This window comes from Pinus tabuliformis, chromosome J, assembly GCF_031772625.1.
Source record: "Pinus tabuliformis cultivar Carrire ecotype Pingquan chromosome J, CPIR1, whole genome shotgun sequence".
NCBI classification, from domain to species: Eukaryota; Viridiplantae; Streptophyta; class Pinopsida; order Pinales; family Pinaceae; genus Pinus; species Pinus tabuliformis.
The window spans coordinates 323,037,111-323,060,842 of NC_142295.1; the positions used below are offsets into that span (position 1 = coordinate 323,037,111).

At 37.3% G+C, this 23,732-nt stretch overlaps 2 non-coding genes across 2 annotated transcripts; both read left to right on the forward strand.

The window, feature by feature from the left end:
* Positions 1 to 21,862: 21,862 nt before the first annotated feature.
* Positions 21,863 to 21,936, forward strand: TRNAM-CAU (transfer RNA methionine (anticodon CAU)). The gene has a single exon. It is a non-coding gene; the product is annotated as a tRNA-Met (tRNA).
* Positions 21,937 to 22,842: 906 nt separating this feature from the next.
* Positions 22,843 to 22,930, forward strand: TRNAS-UGA (transfer RNA serine (anticodon UGA)). The gene has a single exon. It is a non-coding gene; the product is annotated as a tRNA-Ser (tRNA).
* Positions 22,931 to 23,732: the final 802 nt, after the last annotated feature.

Sequence of the window (23,732 nt, forward strand, 5' to 3'; positions counted from 1 at the left end):
CTAGCATACCATGCCCTTGGTGCTTTCTTGAGGCCATATAGTGCTTTCTTTAATATGCAAACATATGCCTTCCTATCTTTGATTTCGAATCCCAAGGGTTGTTCTATGTAGGCTTCTTTATCTATTTGGTGGATGTTCGATACCATCGATGCTGCTAGAGAGACTAATGATCGAATTGTGGTGTAACTTATTGCTGGAGAAACAATTTCTTCATAGTCGATGCCTTCAAGTTGAGAGAGCTCTCTTGCCACACATATTTCTTTATACTTATCTATACTTCAATCCATTGCATGCTTTATCTTATAGATCCATTCAGAAGTAACTACAAATTTTTCTTCAGGCCTAGGTACGATCTCCCGGATTCCATTCTTCATTATAGATTGATATTCTTCATTCATGGAATCTTTCCATTCTTGATGTTCTATAGCCTCTTCAAAAGTGGATGGTTTTTCTTCTATTAATTTTGTCATGTATGCAACATACCCATATTATCTCTTGGGTATTTTTCTTTCTCTAAATGATCCTTGAGCTTCCCCATGACCTTCTACATCAAGTAGTGTATATTTCAACCAATTAGTTCATTTCCTTTTTTCTTGAGTGACCACTAGTTGAATAGGTTCACTAGGTCCTTCTTCGTCATGGTGAGATCCTTCTTCCTTGTCAACTTAGTCCTCAAACATAGGAAGTTCTTCATCATCAGAATCTATAGAAATTTCTTTTGATTTCTTGAATCCTAAGCTCTCATCAAATATGAAATCATGACTAACTTCAATGTGATGTCCATCTTTCATATAGATTTTGTAGGCTTTCGATGAGTTACAATACCCAACAAATATACCTTTCACACCAGAAGGATCCAACTTCTTTCTTTTGTCCTTTGGTATATGAATATACACATGACATCCAAATATTCAGAGATGATCGAAAAATGGATTCTTCCCAGTGAAAACTTCTTTCGGAGTTTTATTGTCTATAGATATGTGAGGACATCTATTTTGTATGTATATTGTTGTCTTACTTGCCTCACCCCACAGAAATCTCGGTAGATCTTGATCGTGTATCATTTCTTTTACACTTTCTTCAATTGACCTGTTCTTCCTTTCTGCAACTCCATTTTGTTCGGGATTGTATGGAACTATTAGCTCCCTCTTAATCCCAGATTCCTTACAGAATGTTATTATCTCCTTAGATGTATATTCTCCTCCATTAATAGATCTTAGTATCTTGATCAGGGAAAATTTTAAGGATGGAAATTTATCTTAAAGTTTAGAAACCTTAGCGAATCCCACTAGTCCATAATATGAAATCTATAAAATGTTTGGAGATATTTTTATAAAAATATTCAAATTTATATATATATATATATATATATATATATATATATATATATATATATATATATATATATATATATTGGCAATTTTTAGGGTAAAATAATTTCATTCTATAAAAATTGGACGAATCATTTTTACAAAAAAATGGAAATTAGCGAATCTTTTTTTGGAAAAAGTATAGAAAATTAGCCCATGGGAAAATATTAGCCCCTAAAATTTTCCCTGATCTTGATCCTTCTTTCTGGAAGGTTCTCCACTTCACCTTTGAGCTCTTGAAATTTAATAAATACTTCATCCTTGGTTTTCATTAAGTAAACCCAGGTCTATCTTGAGTGATCATTTATGAATGTGACATAATAAAGATGTCCCTCAAGTGATTTTGGATTCATAGGGCCACATACATCAGAGTGAATGAGATCCAATATTTCTTTTGACCCACTTCTTCGAAATGGTCTCTTGGTATTTTTGCCTAATGCACATCCTTTACAGACACCTTCATGATCCTCCTTTAGAATTGGAATTCCATCTACTATGGAATTTAGGGTTGGAAGGAGTTTTAAATGTAGATGACCAAACCTTCTATGCCAAAGTTCACATGGACTAATATCAGTGTGAACTAGGGCATGATTTATGGGAGATATTAATCTGTAAATCCTTACTTCTTGGATACCAATCACTTTAGCTTGTTCTATGCTTAAGTCTTTTGCCAATACAACTACCTTTCATTAATGAAGGCTACTCTATCTCCTTTATCTTCTAAGCTTGAAATAGAAAGTATATTTTTGTGCAAACTTGGAACAAACAGAATGTTGTTGAGGTGGACGTTGCTTCCATCTTCTAGCTTTATGGATGATGATCCAATGCCTTTCAAAAGATAGATCTTGTTGTCTCCAAGTTCCACAGAATAAGCATATTTTCCTTTTGATAAGGTCTTCAATTGGTGAGAGTGACCAATCATGTGCCCTGATGCACAAATATCAATTACCCATATGTCTTCCTCTTGAAATGTCCTAGAGAGAGTAGAGAAGAGTCCTTCATCCATTTCTATGATATATTCCTTATTTGAAGATAATATGAGACTCCATACCCTTTTGATTCTTTTCTTGAGATGGCCCGGAATCCTTTTGATGACCTTCTTCATTGTAGAGGAGATCTTCATGATGCCCTTAGATAACCAAAGCTCTGATACCATGTTGAGAATTCAATAGGGAAATGTATATGTTAATTATCTTAAGTTGATAACTACTTGTGTTATATTTTTACTTATTAGCTTTGATATTTCTTATTTGAATGTGCAATACATCAAACAACTACCAAAACAATAAGAACAATGACACAGTATGTAGGCTACATGCTAGGGCCAAACCCCTCCTCCTGAGGGGAAAACACAAATAATATCTTCTTATTTAAAATATTTCAATTGACGAATACCATGATATAGACTTAGATAAATACCCTCCAAGATCAAGTCATCTTGGCCTATTGCTACAATATCTTCGACCTCCCTGTAAATATGAGATTATGCCCCCAACAACTGCTGTAAGTGCTGCTACTTCACTAGGAGACTTCGACCTCCCCCTAACTTCTCTTACCTTGACTTCAATTGCCTTTATTTGAGTCTTAGGGATAGTAGGAAACCCCAAGAGACCTTCGCTTTCCTTCTTTCTCTTCTTGCTTCAAAATTAAACCTTAGACTTGCCCAGTGTAGAAACCCTAACTTCGCACTCCCAGAAGAATGTAGAGAGACCTAAAACACTTCGACTTTTCTTGTCCTTCTTCTTTGCACTTCCTTCTTCGTCTTTCTACTACTTCTTTCTTCATATGAGAGATGAGTGAGTGAATGATCCAAATGAAGGTTGATTTCGTCTTCTATATAGGCTTCCTTCAGGGGTGGACGTGGCTCTTCATGTAGGTTGACTTGTTCTTGGAGCTAATTTGATATTTTCAAGACAAAATAATTTTTCTTTTACAATTTACAATGTGCCCATAGGGTCTTCCATATACGACAATGACTTTTATACATAATAAAAACCCTAAAATATCTCAATGGGTGCTTGACCTATAAAATAAAAGAACTTGAGCATGAAACCCATGCTCTAATAATAATAATAATAATAATAATAATTTATTTTTCATTTTATGTATAAGAATACATTTCATAATAATGAAGATTGATCCTAGTTACACATTTTTCAATGGGTGCTAGGGGAAGCTCTAACATCAAAGGTACCTTACAAGATGAGTAAACTTGAGTTGGTAGAGTTGAAGCTGTAGTTGAAGAAAATGTTGGACAAGGGATACATTAGGCCAAGTGTATCACAATGGGTCACACCGTACTGTTTGTGAAGAAGAAATATGGTACTCTCAGGATATGCATTGACTACAGGTAGTTGAACAAAATGACCATCAAGAACATGTATATGTTACCGAGGATTGATGACTTGTTTGATCAGTTGAAGGGAGCAACAATGTTCTCGAAGATTGATTTGAGATCCGGATATCATCAGGTACGCATTAAAGAAGAGGACATCTACAAGAAAACTTTCTGGACTAGGTATGGGCATTATGAGTTTGTTGTAGTTCCATTTGGTTTAACTAATGCTCCAACTACCTTTATGTGCTTGATGAATATTGTGTTGTGTCCATATTTGGACAAGTTTGTTATTGTGTTCATCGATGATATATTGGTATATTATAAAATTGAAGAAGAGAATGTCGAGCATTTAGCAGTAGTGTTGAGATTATTGAGAGATAATCAGTTGTATGCTAATGTCAACAAGTGCAATTTATTTGAGACTGAGGTGCACTACTTGGGACATTTGGTTTCCAAGGATGGCAGAGAAGTGGACCCAGAAAAGGTAAGAGCTATCATGGAGTGGGAAACTCCTAGGAATGTGGATGAGGTGAAATATTTCATGGGGTTAGTAGGTTATTACAAGAGGTTCATTAGGAACTTCTCGTAGATTGTTTATCCTATCACATCATTGTAGAGGAAAGGTAAGAGGTTTGAATGGACAGAGGTGTGAGTGACCAATTTTGAGCAACTCAAGCAGTTGCTGACACATGCACCAGTGTTAAAGATTGCAGATCCGGACAAGAGTTTGTAGTATGTACAAATGATTGCAAGAGAGGACTTGGTGGATTCCTTATGAAGGATGGACAGGTGGTATGCTAAGAGTCATGAAAAATTAATGAGCATGAGAAGGACTACCCTACACATGATCTTGAGTTGGCAGTGATCATACATGCATTGAAGATGTGGAGGAACTATCTTCTTGGCAAGAGGTTTGTATTGATGAGTGATCACAATGGGTTGTGGTATTTATTTGACCAACCGAATTTGAATGGTAGGCATGCTCGATGGTTGGCCATGATCAGTGAGTTTGAATTTGAGATCAATTATATCAAAGGTAAAGAGAACAGATTGGAAGATTATCTTAGCAGACAGATATAGGTGAATCACATAGCAGGTATGAGCTGCTACCTGACAGAGTTATAGGATAGAATCTTACAGGCAGGTCAGAAGGATGTCAAGTATATGGATATTGTGCACAGGTTGCAGTAGATTTCATGTATAGGTACAAGTACATGTGGTGGCACAGGTATAGGTAGTGGTACATGTACATGTTCAGATGCAGGTGCAGAAGATGTGGACTATCATCTCATGATAGATAGATTGGTTAGATTTAGGGACATGATATATGTGCCAAATATCAGTGAGCTCAAGAAGATGATCTTGAGGTAGTTTCATGTGAAACCATATTCGGGTCACTCAAGTTATCTGAAGACGTTGACAGCCGTGAAGAAATTCTATTACTCACTAAATTTGAAGAGAGATGTAGTAGAGTTTGTTGCTAGGTGCTTGGATTGTCAGCTGGTGAAGGTAGAGTGTAAGCATCCAGGTGGAATTCTACAGTTGATTCTGATTCCAGAATGGAAATGGGAGGTCATTTCCATGGAATTTATCACAGGTTTTTCGAGTATAGTGAGACAACACGATTCCATCATGGTAGTGGTGGATAGGTTGATAAAGGTAGCGCACTTCATTCCATTGAAGTCTACATTCTCAGCGAGTGATGTAGCAAAAGTCTTCATTGGGGATGTGGTTAGATTAAATGGAGTTCTGAAGAAGATTGTGTCAGATAGGGATGCAAAGTTCACTTCCAAGTTTTGGAAGGAGTTATTTGCAGGTTTAGGCATAGAGTTGACCTTCAGTACAACTTATCATCTGCAGACATATGGATAGACTAAGAGAGTCAATAGGATATTGGAGGACATGTTGAGGATGTACGTGATGCATCAATAATGAAAGTGGGAAGAGTATTTTCCACTGGTAGATTTTGCTTATAACAATGGGTATCAAAAATATTTGAAGATGAGTCCATTTGAGGCATTGTATGGGTAGAGTTGTAATACTCCCATCAGTTGGAGTGATCGAGTTAACAGGGTGTTGATTGGACCGGACATGTTGGCAGACATGTAATGGGAAATGCAGGTAATCAAGAAGAATTTGAAACCAACACAGGATAGGCAGAAGATCTATGCGGATCATAACAGGTTGTTTAAGGAGTTTCAGGTTGGGTAACATGTGTACTTGCACATCAAACCAAAGAAGAGCTCCTTGCGAATTGGATCATCTGCCAAGATGAAACCCTAGTTTGTAGAACTTTTAGGATTATTGAGAGGATTGGGCCAGTAGGCTATCGACTTGCACTTCCTCTGATAGTGAAATTCGATGATGTTTTCCATGTGTCATTTCTTAAGAAGCATGTTAAATATGATGATCATGTGATTGATTGGTCTGTATTGGAGATGGAGCCAGAAGGAGAATTCTAGCCAGAACCACAATGCATTTTGAAGAGAAAGATGCTCATGCTATGGAATTAAGCAATCATGCAGGTTAAAGTGAAATGGAAGAACTTTGGGCCTGATGAAGCCAAAGGGGAGATGGCAGATCAAATGGGGGCTATGTATCCTTCCTTATTCACTGGTTGAGCGTATTTTTAGGTATATGTCTTGGTATATGTTTTTGGTACATGTTTTGGTAATGTTTGGTATATGTACATATGTATATGGATGTAAATACCACCATGAGCTATGCTATAATGCTCCAATAAGTAGTACGGGTTTCATGTCATTATGATGTTATAATTGTTATGTTTTTATGTTGGTTTTCTTCTCAGCAGGTATCATTATAAATACTGCAACGAACTCAGTTATAAAGCTCCTTGGGAAGTATGTTTTTATTAAAATAAGCTTGTTGGTTATAGGTATTGTTGAGCATTGAGGATGGTGTTCCCCCAAGAGCGAGGGTTCTGTAATAGACCTGGTGAAATTTCCATGTAATAAAAGTTAATAAAGGTAAAATAATAACCATGGTTGATGGGACACTTATTCCAAACTGAATGATGGGTAAAAGCATAGTGATGGGGATCACCGGTGATTAATTAATGGATAAGGAAATTGGAAAAGGCTTTGGAAAGACAAAATGTATTTTTGGCACATGGAGGTGAAAGGTCACAGGTTGCATGTGAGAAGGAAATTGAAGGAAAATAATGGAAAATGAAGAAAATAGAGGCCTCATTAATAAAAAGGCTTCTGAGGATCAGTTCACAGAATTTGGTAAGTTCAGTCTTGAAGCTCTCTCTCTATTCTCTCTTTCTCATACTCTTGGACAAAATTTTTTCTTGGAGCACTCTTGGAGGAGTGTGCATACTTGGAGTTTTGGAGCAAGAAGGAAAAGGAAGAGCATGAAATCGCAAGAGGACATGGGGATCAACAACTACATCGGGCTTTTCTTGCAAGTACCGAGTTGCATGTACGTTTTCCTTACTAGTTTTGGCATGCATCGCATATGCATGTGGTTTATTGCTCATGATCTATCAAAGGCATGGAGGATTGTCTGGATTAACAGTGGATTTGTCTAGCCTTGCCATTTCTTGGATAGTCATGGTGTTGTGGGTTCATTTTTTTTTTTTTTTTTTTTTTTTTTTTTTTTTTTTTTTCTGGTTGGTTATCATGTTTCCTTTAGCTTCGGTTGAGTTACTAGTTCTTGGAGCCTTGGTTGGACAAACACCCTAGAGCCCTGTAACAACTTGGGTTGAGTTATTAGTCATGGAGCCTTGGTTGGACAAACGCTTTGGAGCCCTTGGTGGGTTGAGTTACTAGACCAGGAGCCTTGGTTGGACAAACGCTCTGGAGCCCGACGATAGCTGTGGATTGAGTTACTAGTCCTGGAGACTTGGTTGGAACAAACGCTCTACAACCCTCGAAGGCTTGGGTAGAGACCGATCGAATGATGGTTTTGTGATGTCTAACTGTGAGGTAGAATCACAGTTTGATGAGTTGAGGTGGTTTGGCTTCTGGAAGCCCTAAATGGTTTTTGATTGGTGTGTTTTATGAGATCCCATATTCATGCTTGGAATATGGCACGGGGTTGACTGGTTAAAGAGAAATTCGGCTCAGTCATGTCTACGGACGGGTGGTTCGTGGAAGTCCCACGACTGGTTGGCCTTTGCATCATTAATATGAGGTTATTTCTCCCTGTTATTTCATGAGTACTATACTGGTTTGTATGTGGATGATATGGTTTTGATTCCCTTGGTATTTATATTTCTATTATGATGGTTATGAACATGTATTATAACAGTTGCTATGTATGGCTCTCATCATGTTTTTACTTGTAAATGAATGAACAATGTATCTATGGCCTAATGGATGAAACTACAACTAATGCGTTGACGCATCAACGCTTCTTAGCGATTCTCAGATAAGTATGAGACCCCTATGCTCAGATATGTTGCGTAACCCTGTAGATTACATATTTGTGACATGTTTGAAGAAATGTCTGTCATGGCTAGTAGGGGTCCAGTCAAGCCCTTCTTCAAATATTTGTATTTGTATCATTGTTCTGTTGTCATCTTTTAGTTCTGGAAGTGTCATTTAGTTCTAGGTAGTGACCTAGGCTCTAGGCCTGAAAAAGTGGCTCAAATCCTGGAGATGTAGGCATAGCACTGGGTAGAAAAGTCCCTGGACAAATGCATACCCATGTTGTGGGAGCGTCCAGAGCCTCTTGGACGCATGCATGCCCATATCGAGGGAGCATCCGAGAGTTTAATGGTAAAAAAACTCAGTGGGACCCATGGGTTGGTTACCTGAGACGTTCAGATGGTTCCAGGGAGTCATGTTGCTGATGTGGAAGGTATGTATGGTGTGTTTCCATTGGTTTCACTTCCTTAAGGTGAATTAAGAGGTCGAATCATATCACAGTAACTTCTCGTCACATGTTTACTCTGGTTGGCTGGTTACTTGGGTAGATCTGGGAGGAGGGTGTTACACCTATTATCTTACATTATGTTATTAACCTACCTATTGAGTGATTGACTTATAAGCTTGTTTCTTATAAGAATTATTAGTATGTGTACAAGGTATGTGTATGGTAGCTACATGTCCACACCTCACATGAATGCACTAATATTCTATAGCCTATTATGCTAGATGATTAATCAACGGTTAGGCTTGATTAATGAATAAGATATGATTAACCTAAAGTTTGATTAATGGTTAAGGTTATGGTTATAACATTATGCTTGATTAATAGTTAATATTGTTTAGTGATTAATTTGCCCTTAATCTTAACTTATAATTAATAAATTATATTTTAACATGATTTATTTAATCTTTAAATTAATTGGATTCTTCTGAATCCATAAGTTTTCCTAACATTAAAAGGTATTATTATTTGTTATTAGTAGTATTTTATTATTTTTATCCTTTCTATGTTCTCACATAATTAATGCCTTGAATTAATCCAAGGATAATAGAATAGGTGGGAGTGGCTCAAAGAAAGGAATGGAGGTTGGTGACATGATGATGGGGTCGGTGGCATTGACTGGGGGGGAAAGGGAGGAATAACTATGGGAAATTGGAGGGGGAGAAGGGAGGGGGAGCGAATACTATGGGAAATTAGAGGGGGAGAGGGGGGGATTCTTATAGGGCCTTAGGGGAACTTGGAAGCAGAGTGAGGAAATTTATTTTTAAGGGATTTTGGTTTGGCACTTAGGAGTGCAAAGGTTTGACTGTCATTGAGAGGTGGATTTTGGTATTGGACACTAGAAGAGTGTTGGTATGGGTATCTTAGACACACTATGCCTATAGTTTGGACTTTAGCTTAGAAAGATAGGGACCTGAGGAGGTTTCCTATGCTAGAAAGGCGGATAGAATTTCCTATCTGGAATGGTGACATTTTCAATTGAGTGGTCCTAAAAGGATCACTACAGTTGTTTCATCATAACTAGGTATTCTTCTTGTTATGATTTAAATTTTGTAAAATTACCATAAATTAAAATTTCTAGGTTTCCTATGCTAGGAAGTTTGATATAATTTCCTATTTAGCAGGGTGACATTTTCAGTTGAGTGGTCCTAGAAGGAGCACTACAATTGTGTCATCGCAACTAGGTATTCTTCTCGTTGGGATTTAACTTTTGGAAAATTACCATAAATTAAAATTTATTTTATGCGTTTTAATATGTTGTGACAATTTCCATGCTTTGTATGTTGGGACGAATATGTTTTTTTTGTTATGTTGTGAATATTATTATTAAAGCTTTATCAAATTGAAGGACTTGGGAATGAGTCCTTACAATTAAGCAATGGAAGTTTGACCTATAGATGCAACTTAGTGAGTCTTCAGAAAAAGTATTGAGTATAATATATGATAATAGGTGTGATGTGGATATAGACAAGTGGAAAAAGGTTGATATATTAAATGATGAAAATCCTCAACAAATTTAAGAAGGCAGAGAAAAATCTAGACAAGAAATTTCATTATTTAGTGTTGGTCCAAAACTTCAAAGTTACAATATTACAAGTAACGTTCAACTTGAATATTATAAGCATTATATTCTTGATACATATATTGACTCAGGTGCAATGTTGTCTAGTCGAAAAACTAACTATTCCTAAATACTTTTTGTTGGAAAATTATATATTACAGAGCATTGGAACACATAAAATATTGCAGAAATATAAACACAAGAAACAAGAGAGACAGAGATATACGTAGTTCACTCAATTTGGGCTATGTCTACGGAGAAATAATGAGTCCTTACTTATATTATCCAGCAAATGAAGAGATACAACCTACACTAGATCCACTGTAATTCCCTCTTCACTCTCACACAATCTCCTCTCTCTTTCTCACTCAGTATACACATCTACATAGATGCAATACAATTCCCTCATATATAGCGAGGGGTTTCCTTTTAGGAAAAAAAACCCTAAATTAAACATAACTTGTACTGTGAGATCGTCCTTCTAATGAACAGATAAGATTGACTATGAAATTACAATAGTTTACAAGACAATTTTACATCTATTTTTAGCCATATGATATGATAAGAGTATTGTGGTGAAGTGAATGCCATAATGGATTAATAAAGAACAAAATTCTAATGAGTAGTGTGGTGAAGAGAATGCCATAATGAATTAATAAAGAATAAAATTCTATTGCCTTAATAAAGAGAGTGGGATATGATGAGAGTATTATGGTGAAGAGAAGGCCATAATGAATTAATAAAGAATAAAATTCTAATGCCTCCACCATAGGATGGATTAATGAAAAAGAAAATTCCAATCCCGGGAAAAGATTTCTTTATTAAATCTTTTTTTCTTCTGTGAAAAAAAACTTAAATTTCTTTACCAACAAAGGAATTTTCGATCAAGATCTTTTTTTTCCCGGTGAAAAAAAACTCAAGTTTCCTTATCAACCAAGGAATTTTCATTAAAAAGACTTTTTATTGTTTCAAGAAAATTATTTTGAAGTTTAAATTAAGATTCTTGTGAAATAATATAGATCTACAATCTTATAAAAAAATTGCGGATATTTTACAAATTTGGCAATTATTATGATTATCATCCCCCTATCGTGAAAATCTCTTTTTTGGGTGGGTTGCTGTCAACTTCCACTCAGTTACGAATCTTGGAATGCTAAATTGGGAAGAATTTAGTTGTCAGCTTGCCTTCCCATTGAATGAGTTAGTTCGTGAAAAGTGCCCCTAGCCCCATGATCTGCTTTACGGGTGCAAGTCGCAGGTCATCATTCAATGTAAGACCCTAACAAAGAAGCTCCTCATCCGAAGTTGTATTCACAGGATGCTATCACCCACTGCTCTGGTTAGAATAACATTGTTCTACAAGATCTATTGTCACTTTCTGCTTTATGCCCTCCTTACTGTGAGGATCCAAAGCATTTGGCATCTATTAAAACATCAATAATATCACGGGAATTCTGAATATCTGTCAACCGAAGAGCAAGAAGATGAGATTCTAGGGATGCCTCAACTCCTTCATTTTCATAGCCTAGAGATCCATAGGTTTGAAACGGATAAGTTATTGATTGCGTCTACAGAGTTGTGAATATTGGAGGAGGACATTCTGGACGTGGTGGAAATTCTACACCTGCACGTAGTAAATTATTGTATGCAGAGTAATAGTGTGGTTTTTTTCCCTCTGGACCCCCCAAAGGCTTTCTATCACGTATCTAACAAGACTCTTATGGTCGGGATGTGTTTAGGACGGTAAAGCAATCTCTCCAACATTGGTAGAGTAAATGTAGCTACATGTTCAGATCCAGTAACAACACTTCCAGATATATCACGCCCGATATTTAATGCCAAAGGTATACATGCTGCCTGAATCAGAGTTGCCCTTTTAAACCACTATTTGTTACATATGAAAATATCCCTCCAACCATCACGACTTCATGTCATGTAAAATTAAATCAACTAATATTATGAATGTTCAACACCTACAAGAATACGTATCGGCATATACTTCTTTCATAAGTCAAAATCATCATAGGTTGGTAGGAGAGCGAAGGAGAATTTGCAATTTTTGTTTTCGTCCTTTTTGCAGGTTCATTTCCTTGTTTTCGTTTCAAGCTCGAAAACCATATAACATCTCGAATGTGTTGCAGAGAAACAGAGGGTAGCACTTGCTGTCCTTTACAACTGATATCTTAATCTCTGATTCGTTGTGCAACCCCAGTTTGTCGTCCAAGTACTTCTTCACTACCACTATTGTCATATATCCATCCTTAATTCTTAAATCAGCTTTCAGAATTTGGGGTAAGAAGCATTCTCGATTCTGAGTATGCGCAACCTGCATTATGAACCATAAACCTACTTCCTACAAAGAAATGATATTGCAAATTGTAAATCTTGAGATTGGTTCTGTTTCGTAAATTGTCATGTAATTGTTGCTACCTTATTGTAGGGAAATAGATATACATTAGTATGAAATATGTGCTTCTTCTGCCTCGAGGCAAGGTAATTGCAGAGATTGCATGTTTTCTTAGCAATCGACAATTTCATCTGTAAATGAGGTAGGGTGCTACTTGACATGTTAGGAACAAGTCGTAACCATGCTTTCATATGAGCATGCACAAAAAGAGGTAAATTCGAGCGATGCAAGATGTTGTTTTTGTTTTTTTTTTTTTTTCTGGGAAGGTTTTCATACTAGGGCCTTTACTATGAGTTGATAGGTTCATTTTTATACTGTAATTAAAGTTTTGGACAAAAATTCGCTTCAAAAGGGGTATATTATTGTTTCAAAGGTTGTTATTTCATTAAATTTTGAAAATTTGGTTGAAGCATTATAATCTCAAATTCAAGTATGGATAAGAGTTAGTAAAATGTTTTATTATTGTTTTTTTCGGGAGGCTATAAGTGGGTCAAGGTAAATTTTTTATACAACTCATTTGCAGTGTGTTCAATGTCTCTGGTACATTATTATATTTATTTCTATGATATTTTGATAAATAAGTCACCATGTCAAAACGAGTCAATCTATTTACTGAATTAAAAAAATTAGAAAGATGAAAGAACTACATAATTGGCATATTCATGTGAAAAATATATTGGTCTTTAATGATTTATGGAAAGATATTTGTAATGGAGACAAAGCTCCATTAAGCCCACTCATTCTAGAGAATTAGCAAAATGGAAAGCACAAGATGGAAAGACACTTGCATTATTAAGATCTTGAATCACTGATGAGTTATATGTTCATATTGAAAATGTATCTAATCCCTGGAATGCATGGAAACATTTTAAAAAGATGTTTGACACTTAGTATGAAGCAAAAAGGGTTGAACTTCATGTTAAATTATTAAATAAAAAATTGGGTGATGAGGGAGATGCTTTTGAGTACATCTCTCATTTAAAAAATATTCAATAAGAACTTTTAAAATATAGTTTTAAAGATGCGGAAGAAAGTTTAATGATCTCTATCCTAATGAAAAGTTTTCCACCCTCATATAAACATTTTATAGAAACATTACAAATTGTTGATAAATTGGCGAATCAAAATTTTGATTCCCTTAGTGACTTGTTGGTCCAACATGATGAGACATTTGGTAAACAGAAGAATTCAGGGGAAGATATTCTCTTTACCAACTCAAGGAAAGGATAAATCTCAAGAGGGAGAAGCTCATCAAATTAAAGTACAAAAGAAAGAAGTACTCATAATGAAACTACAAGAGGAAGAAGCTCATACAATACAAGAGGAAGAAGTGATTATAATGAAAATACAAGAGAAAGAGGTTGATCTAGTGGTAATTATAAAGGAAGAGGAAGTAGTCAAGGCTACGACCATGGTCATGAAAGAAGTCAATGAAAAAGAAAAAATGATTAACATCAACAATACTTCTAGAAATCTCAAGAACATTTCCAAAAGGGTGAAGAAATGACTTAACCTAAATGAAAAAGATGTATTTCCATTGTGTTGAAAATTGTAACTAGGTTCAGTCTTCATAATTATCATTGTACTTGTATCGATATGTATTTCATGTAAAATTAAAAAAAGAAAAAGAAAAAAAAAGTTATTATTATTATTATTATTATTATTATTTTCTAGTTAAAGCATGTTCTTCATGCTTCTAGGGTTTATTGAGTCAAAAGAAAAAAAATATCATGAGTCAAAGTCCCATTTGGACTATTTGTAAGAAAAGAAAAATATTTTATTTGAGTCAAAAAGTCAAGTTTTGTCACCACAAGACCAACTCATACCTCCTACACAAGTCAGCCTAGAAAGAAACTTATTTGACCTCCTAGATGTGTATATATAGAGGTGTTTTCGCTACGACAAACACCCTCCAAAATTTTGCATACGCTCAAATTTTGGAGCCTATTGTGGATATTGTAATCATTCGTTTTGTAGTCACTTCTTAGTCAGCTAATGCTTTCTGATCTCCCTTCTTAGATCAGAAGTTCCAAAGTCACTTTCTCACACATGCTCAGTCTACAACAATTTCATGAGCGTGTTCTTTTATGCAAGCTTGAACAAGCATAACACGATCCATCAAGACTGTGCTTGTGCAATGTTCAATCCATGTCAGCAGTGAGTGTGCACTGACATCAATAATCCTTGTAACACCCTCATCCCACATCTACCCAAGTAACTTACCAACCAGGGTAAATATGTGATGAGAGGTCACTATAATGGGATTCAACCTCCTAGGTGACCTTAAGGAAGTGAAATCGACGAAAACCTAGAACACAAACCTTCTATACCTACTACAGGACTCTAATAAGTCTTCCTAGTCATCCCCATGACCAGTCCCTGGGTCCCACTGAGTTTTTAGACCATTAAACCCCTATACGCTCCCTTGATATGAAGAAGTGTGCATTTGGGAGGCTCCAGTCTCTGCCACAACAAGGGATGGGTGCGTCTAGGGACTTTTATCCTCAGTCCTGCTCCTGCGACTCTGGGATTTGTGCCATGTTTTCAGACCCAAAGCCCAGGTCACTGCCCATAACTCAATGACAGGTTCAGAAATGAAATTTCATAGTGTAACAAAGATACATTTCAAAAACATTAACAAGGACTAGACTAGACCCCTACTGGCCATGATAGGCATTTTTTCAAACATGTCACAAACATGAAATCTACAAGTCTTAACATCATAACTAAGAATAAGGTTCTCATACTTATATGAGAATCGCTAAGAAGCATTGATGCCTCAACACATTCACTATAATTTCATTTAATAGGTCATAGATACATTGTTCATTCATTTACAAGTAAAAACCTGATGAGAGCCATACATAACCACTGTCATAATACATCTTGATAACCAGCGTAATAAAAACATAAATATCAAGGACACATCAACCATAAAATCCACATATAAACCAATACATTTACACATGAGATACCAAGGAAAGAACCTCTTTTTAATGAATGCAAAAGCCAACCTGTTATGGGACTACCATGTTCCACCCAACCATAGATTGGATGAGCCAAATATCTCTTCATCCAATCACTCTCGTGCCATATTCCAAGCATGAATGTGGGACTCAAACCAAAAGAACCAACTAGGGCATCTCGAGGCTAAACCACCTCACCCTCATCAATAGAAACCAGACTTTACCGCAATCCACACCGGATCACTAGGCCAAAGCAATAAACATGTAATAATAGGATTTACCATGATCTCCAACAGATAACTAGGCCAAACAAAGCATGGACGCCACTAGGTTTCTCCACCTAGACTGTGAGGAATTTTCCTGTCTCTTAGTCTCTAGGCTTTACCACAATCCACACTGGATCACTATGCCCTAACTGAGACTCCACTCTCCAGTCTTTACCGTATATCCCATCTCGAGATTACTAGGCTTGATGGAGAGCACCCACCTCGAGACTTTACCGTATATCCTTCCATTCACCAGTCGAGGATTCCTAGGTCCACCAAGGCAACAAAAAATTTGGCTTTGCCGCAACCCACAATCTGGTTTAGGGGTTACTAGGCCATGTGTTCTTTTATTCATAGATCCACCTCACTCAGCTTCAAATCCATCAAGAAATCCAGCTTAACCAAAAAATGAGAACTCCATCACACCATGGCTATCCAGAAATGGCAAGGATAGGCTGAAAAACACTATCACACCTAGCAAAACCCATGCCAATGGAAGAAAGAGAACCAAGAACACACATGCAACACCATGCATGCCAAATATAGAAAGGAAACCACACATGAAAATCGATACCTGCAAAGAATCCTACTATATCTTCTTCATCCTGCTCTTCCTTGCTTGATCTTTGCTTCCTCTTTGCCTCTTTTTCCTTTCTTGATCCAATGCTGAAGTGCTCCAAGAAAAATCTAGGTGTCCAAGAGTGCGAGAGAGAGAGAATAGAGAGAGATCCAATACTGAACTGGCAAGAGGTAACATTGACCAAGCCTGCCTACTAATCCTCAGAAGCCTTTTTATCAATGAGGCCTCTATTTTCTTCAATTTCCATTATTTTCCTTCATTTTCCACCTCACATGCAACATGTGACCTTTCACCTTCATTTTCTCCTAATTTCCATTTATTTTCATAAATAAATGTGCCAAACATGACATTTTTCCTTTACAAAGCCTTTACCATTGTTGTTGCAAATTCCTTTAGCCATAATAACTGAAATGAACACCCACTAGAATGTTTTTCCCAACATTCAACTTGGAATACGTGTCCTATGACCTTGGTATTATATATTTTTACATGAATTTTTAACCAAGCTTATTACAGAACCCTCCCCCTTGGGAGAACACCATCCTCGGTGTTTAATGACACCTACAACCAGCAAGATCGCTGAAAAACAAAACATACTGCCTATGGAGCTTTATAACACAACTCCTTACAGTATTTACAATGACCGCTGCTGAAACATGACAATCATACAATTTACTAGAGCTTTATAACACAACTCATTATGGTATTTACAATAACAACCACATATACTTAAGCACATTTTCTTCAGCCAGCAAATAACCATACTGTATGTGGATCTTTATAAACCAGCTCGATATAGTATTACAATAATATACACATATACACAATTTTCTCAGCTAGCAAATCAAAGGATACAATGCATGTATCAATCAACAAGGGAATCCAAAGGCTCACACCTCCAACCTCAAAAGTAGTACCAAGATTCACCTCCTTCCCAGGAATTTCAGAATCCACTGCAAGGTCAAATTTGTATCCAATGTCTAGCATTATAATCCTGCACCACTTGCCCTCTCAGTGAATAGTTACTCGCTCATTGTTCTAGGGAAGACTCTCAATGTGCATTTGATTCCATTTAACAATGCTAATGACCAAAAAAAATGTATCCCCGACCTTCACTTCTCTGCTACACAGTCTCTCGAGCAATCTGGTGACCCCCTTTCGTGCAGTCACACACCTTCCAATTTCCGCTAGCACCCCCATCCCAGGAAGACCATCCCTGGACAAGGTTTCCTCGCATCGGAAGGTCCAAAAACGAAGGCATATCCCTGCCTTAAAACCTTCATATCGGTCATAGCATGCTCATGGAAATCAATGGACACTATTGGGTACCAATGTCCCACAATGGCCCTACTCTTGAATACTTTACCAGCATGTTGTTTCCTGTTCCAATTCCTTTTGTTGTTGTTGCTAATTCTTGTCATCGGTTTTGACCACCTAACTGGGCATTTCATGCTTTCCTGTACCAAGCACATAATTTCCATTATATACATAATAAATGGAATAACTTCAAATAATACCTCATTGGTGGCCCGTCAATAAGGTACACTTACAATTTTGTTCACTTCCTTTCATAACAAGTCAAACTAGCATCTTTGACCAAATCATCATAAATAAACATATGACATCAGGTTAGCTCAAAATACAACCATCATAGAACAAAATCATAAATCACATGTAACCATCATAAACCAGAATCATAAATCACATGTAATCATCATAGAACAAAATCATAAATCACATGCATAATAAAATTGAAATAAAATACTGATACTTATCCTTTAATCAATCATCAGCTTCTACCTTTGTCCTTATTCCGTATGCACACCAGATTGGTTGCCACACCCGAAAAACACCCAGTGCCTTCTCTTCAACCATATACACATACACATAGTGTACATCCGACATGTACAACCACACATAGCATACAACACCATCCAATAGATGCACCTACACCTAACATGCAACTCATACACCTACACCCAATGTACAACACAACACATACATACACCTACACCCGGTATACGAAACAACACAACACATACATACACCTACACTTGATGTACAACACAATACATATACGTACACATATTACAACACAATGAATACACATGTCACGATACCACGACTACACAATGAACATACATAGTACCGCATGCCTGAAACATAACACGTATGACATGCATGCAATACCACATGTACATCAGTACCATATTTACAACATGTACACAATACCACTTGTATGCAACACCCCCTACAGAAAGTGTGCACATCATCACATCTACAAGGCACCACTTGCATAATGTGTACACAACGCCACATGTAGACCACACCACCTATACAACATGTACACAACACTTCATGCATGACATGTAGACGACACTACAATGATCCAATCTTATGGTTCTTCATTATCTGCATATGGTCTTTTATTTTTAGGTGCTCATTTTGTTTGGGCCTTCAGTTTAATGTTCTTATTTAGCGGTCGTGGGTATTGGCAAGAACTCATTGAATCTATTGTTTGGGCCCATAACAAATGTAAGGTTGCTCCAGCTATCCAGCTCAGAGCCTTGAGCATTGTACAGGGACATGCTGTAGGAGTAGCTCATTACCTTCTGGGTGGAATCGTCACAACATGGGCATTCTTCCTGGCAAGAATTATTGCAATAGGATAAAGGCTAGGAGGATTTGAAAAGTATATGGCATCAAGATTTCTAAAGTTCAGCCAAGGCTTGGCCCAGGACCCAACTACTCGTCGTATTTGGTTCGGTATTGCGACCGCACATGACTTTGAGAGTCATGATGATATTACCGAAGAACGCCTTTATCATAAAAATTTTGCTTCCCACTTTGGTCAGTTGGCAATAATCTTTCTGTGGACCTCTGGTAATTTGTTCCATGTGGCTTGGCAAGGAAATTTTGAAGCATGGGTACGCGATCCCTTACATGTAAGACCCATTGCTCATGCAATTTGGGATCCTCATTTTGGTCAACCAGCTATAGAAGCCTTTACCCGAGTAGATGCTCCCGGTCCGGTCAATATTGCTTATTCCGGTGTTTATCAGTGGTGGTATACCATTGGCTTACGCACTAACGAAGATCTTTATGCTGGAGCTCTTTTCTTTCTATTTCTTTCTGTCATCTTTTTAATAGCGGGTAGGTTACATCTACAACCTAAATGGAGACCAATTGTTTCATGGTTCAAAAATGCTGAATCCCGTCTCAATCATCATTTGTCAGGACTCTTCGGAGTCAGTTCTCTAGCTTGGACAGGGCATTTAGTTCATGTCGCTATTCCTGAATCAAGGGGAGTGCACGTCAGATGGGATAATTTTTTGGATGTATTACCACATCCCGAAGGTTTAGAACCGCTTTTCACAGGTCAGTGGAATCTCTATGCTCAAAATCCTGATTCTAGTAGTCACTTATTCGGTACCTCCCAAGGGGCGGGAACTGCTATTCTAACTTTTCTCGGAGGATTCCATCCACAAACTCAAAGTTTATGGCTGACTGATATGGCTCATCATCATTTAGCTATTGCACTTGTTTTTTCAATTGCTGGTCATATGTATAGAACCAACTTTGGGATTGGTCATAGTATGGAAGATATTTTGGAGGCACATGTTCCTCCAGGAGGCCTATTAGGATGTGGACATAAGGGTCTTTATAACACAATCAATAATTCTCTTCATTTTCAATTGGGTCTTGCTTTAGCTTCTTTGGGGGTTATAACTTCCTTGGTAGCTCAACACATGTATTCTTTACCCGCTTATGCATTCATAGCACAAGACTTCACCACCCAAGCTGCATTATATACTCATCATCAATACATTGCTGGGTTCATTATGACAGGAGCCTTTGCTCATGGAGCTATATTCCTCATTAGGGATTATAATCCGGAACAGAATAAGGATAATGTATTGGCGAGAATGTTGGAGCAGAAAGAAGCTATAATATCTCATCTTAGTTGGGTTAGTTTATTACTAGGTTTCCATACCTTGGGACTTTATGTCCATAATGATGTTATGCTTGCTTTCGGTACTCCAGAAAAACAAATCTTGATCGAGCCCATATTTGCTCAGTGGATACAATCTGCTCATGGTAAGACGTTATATGGTTTCGATATACTCCTATCTTTAACAAGTGGTCCATCATTCGATGCAGGTAAGAGCATATGGTTACCCGGTTGGTTAAATGCTATTAATGATAATAATAATTCATTGTTCTCAACAATTGGTCCTGGAGACTTTTTGGTTCATCATGCTATTGCTCTAGGTTTGCATACAACTACATTGATCCTAGTTAAAGGTGCTTTGGATGCGCGTGGTTCCAGGTTAATGCCAGATAAAAAAGATTTTGGTTATAGTTTTCCTTGCGATGGTCCGGGACGGGGTGGTACTTGCGATATCTCGGCCTGGGATGCTTTTTATTTAGCAGTTTTCTGGGTGTTGAATACTATTGGATGGGTTACTTTCTATTGGCATTGGAAGCATATAACATTATGGCAGGGTAATGTAGCACAATTTAATGAGTCTTCTACTTATTTAATGGGATGGTAGAGATTATCTATGGTTAAATTCTTCACAACTTATTAATGGATACACTTCTTTTGGTATGAACAGTTTATCTGTTTGGGCGTGGATGTTCTTATTCGGGCATCTTGTTTGGGCTACTGGATTTATGTTCCTTATTTCCTAGCGTGGATATTGGCAGGAACTGAACGAAACTCTTGCATGGGCCCATGAACACACGCCTTTAGCTAATTTAGTTCGATGGAGAGACAAGCCAGTAGCCCTTTCCATTGTTCAAGCACGATTAGTTGGATTAGCTCACTTTTCCGTAGGTTATATATTCACTTATGCAGCTTTTTTAATTGCCTCTACATCAGGTAAATTTGGTTAATTCTTCTTCATCAATTTCTCTGTGGGGTATTGTCATTGATACAATGACAATACCCCACAGAGAAAAAGTAATCAACATAATATTACTCCATCTAAAATCCGATCTATATTTTGATTCCTGGTAGGTAATAGTACCAACTGAACTATTATGGCGAGAAAGAGTCTCATTCAGAGAGAAAAGAAGAGACAAGCACTAGAACGGAAATATCATTTAATTCGTCAATCTTTGGAGGAAAAAAGCAAAGTGTCATCATTGGATGACAAATGGGAAATTCATAGAAAATTGCAATCTTCACCACGTAATAGTGCACCTACACGTCTCCATCGACGTTGTTCTTCGACTAGAAGACCTAGAGCCAACTATCGAGACTTTGGATTGTCCGGACACATACTCCGTGAGATGGCCCATGCATATTTATTGCCCGGGATAAAAAAATCGAGTTGGTAGGAAAAGAAAAAAGTAATTGAAGTTTCTTGTGATAATGGGATATAGTACCCCTATCCCTATATAGGGATAGGGGTACTATATCCCATTATTGTTTTGTGTACCCATTCTGATTATGATATAAATCAATGGTGCGGAGTAGAGTAGTCTGGTAGCTCGCAAGGCTCATAACCTTGAGGTCACGGGTTCAAATCCTGTCTCCGCCAGACCAGAACATACGAAGTATTTTGGTCCGGAAATGATTGCTCTCTCACTTATCAATTTATAATTGAATTATAAGTGAGGAAAAGAAACGATCAATACATGAACTATTCTTTTTCATATTCCATGTGAAGGGTGGGTAGCAGGGATCGAACCCACATCTTCTCCTTGGCAAAGAGAAATTTTACCATTCAACCATACCCGCATTTCAATTATATGAATATCTATATATTCATATAATTGAAATGGAAAATACATATATGTTCAATCCCATTCGTAAGTAGATACCATTTTTGAATGGTCCAATTATTAATTCAATTATGGATATGGAAAACCCCTCCTCCTTGGGCCTGAAGTAAAAGGCCCTTCAGAAAAGCTATAAAGCCCTCCGGGAGGAGGGGGAGGGAGTGTGAACCTAAAACATCTAGAACATATCTAAGATATGAAATAATTAAGGGTACCTACAAAAAGGACTGATCCGATCCATAATGATACACCCAAAAATACAACATTTTTGCTACTTGACCAACCATCGGGAGAGGCAAGTGCAACAGGTACACCAATCACTAGTAAAAATGAAATAGCAATTAATTCAAACACAACTGATTGGAAAGCAATAGTCATGGTTGTGATCTTACAAGCTCCCAACAGATTGAATAGACTATACCATCCGATCCCCAATTTTCAATTCTGATCAAATGCACTATGGAAAGGATTTGACCATAAATTGATTGAGCTTTCAAAATTTTTCAATTTGATATTTGAGTGTGAGAGGAGAGGGAAATTCGTTTCTTTTTTTTCCATTCCAGATGATGAAAAATCATCATATGTCACAGGTATAGTTGGTATCGACTCGACTTTATGCTTATAGTTAGGGATTATATGAAGGGGTAGAATAGAAGTTGTCCCCGGGAGAGATGGCCGAGTGGTTAATGGCTCCGGTCTTGAAAACCGGTATAGATAAAAAAACTATCGAGGGTTCGAATCCCTCTCTCTCCTTTTGTTTTTCAACAATTTCATTTACCAGTCCAATAAAAAAAAAAGAGAATAGCTCGGCTGTATATAGCCGAGCTACAAGGATCCAGTTGGAAAAAGAGTATTTCAAAAGACTCCCATCCCGCCGATATGGGAGATAGATTTAATGAAATTGAATCGATTTTTCTTCCATCTGGTTTCATCTATTATTTCAGTTAAGAGGAGTCATGGAAAGGACAGGTTCGAAATCACGATCAATCCCTTTCTCAAATCCTGCTGCAGCTGCACGAGCCCTTCCCGCATGCCACAAATGACCTACGAAGAAGAAAAATCCTAGAACGAAATGGGAGGTGGATAACCAACTTCGGGGAGAGACATAATTCACCGCATTGATTTCAGTAGCTACACCACCCACAGAATTTAAAGAACCTAAAGGAGCATGAGTCATATATTCTGCTGAACGTCGTTCCTGCCAAGGCTGTATGTCTTTTCTCAACTTGCTCAGATCCAAACCATTAGGGCCCCTTAGGGGTTCCAACCAAGGAGCACAGAGATCCCAAAAACTCATCGTTTCCCCTCCAAAGATAATTTCTCCAGTCGGAGAACGCATAAGGTATTTACCTAAACCAGTAGGTCCTTGGGCAGACCCCACACTAGCTCCAAGACGTTGGTCTCTAACTAAAAAAGTAAACGCTTGAGCTTGAGAGGCTTCTGGGCCGGTGGGCCCATAAAATTCACTGGGATAAACGGTATTGTTGAACCAAACAAAACAACAAGCAATAAAACCAAAGAGGGATAGAGCCGCTAAACTATAGGACAAATAAGC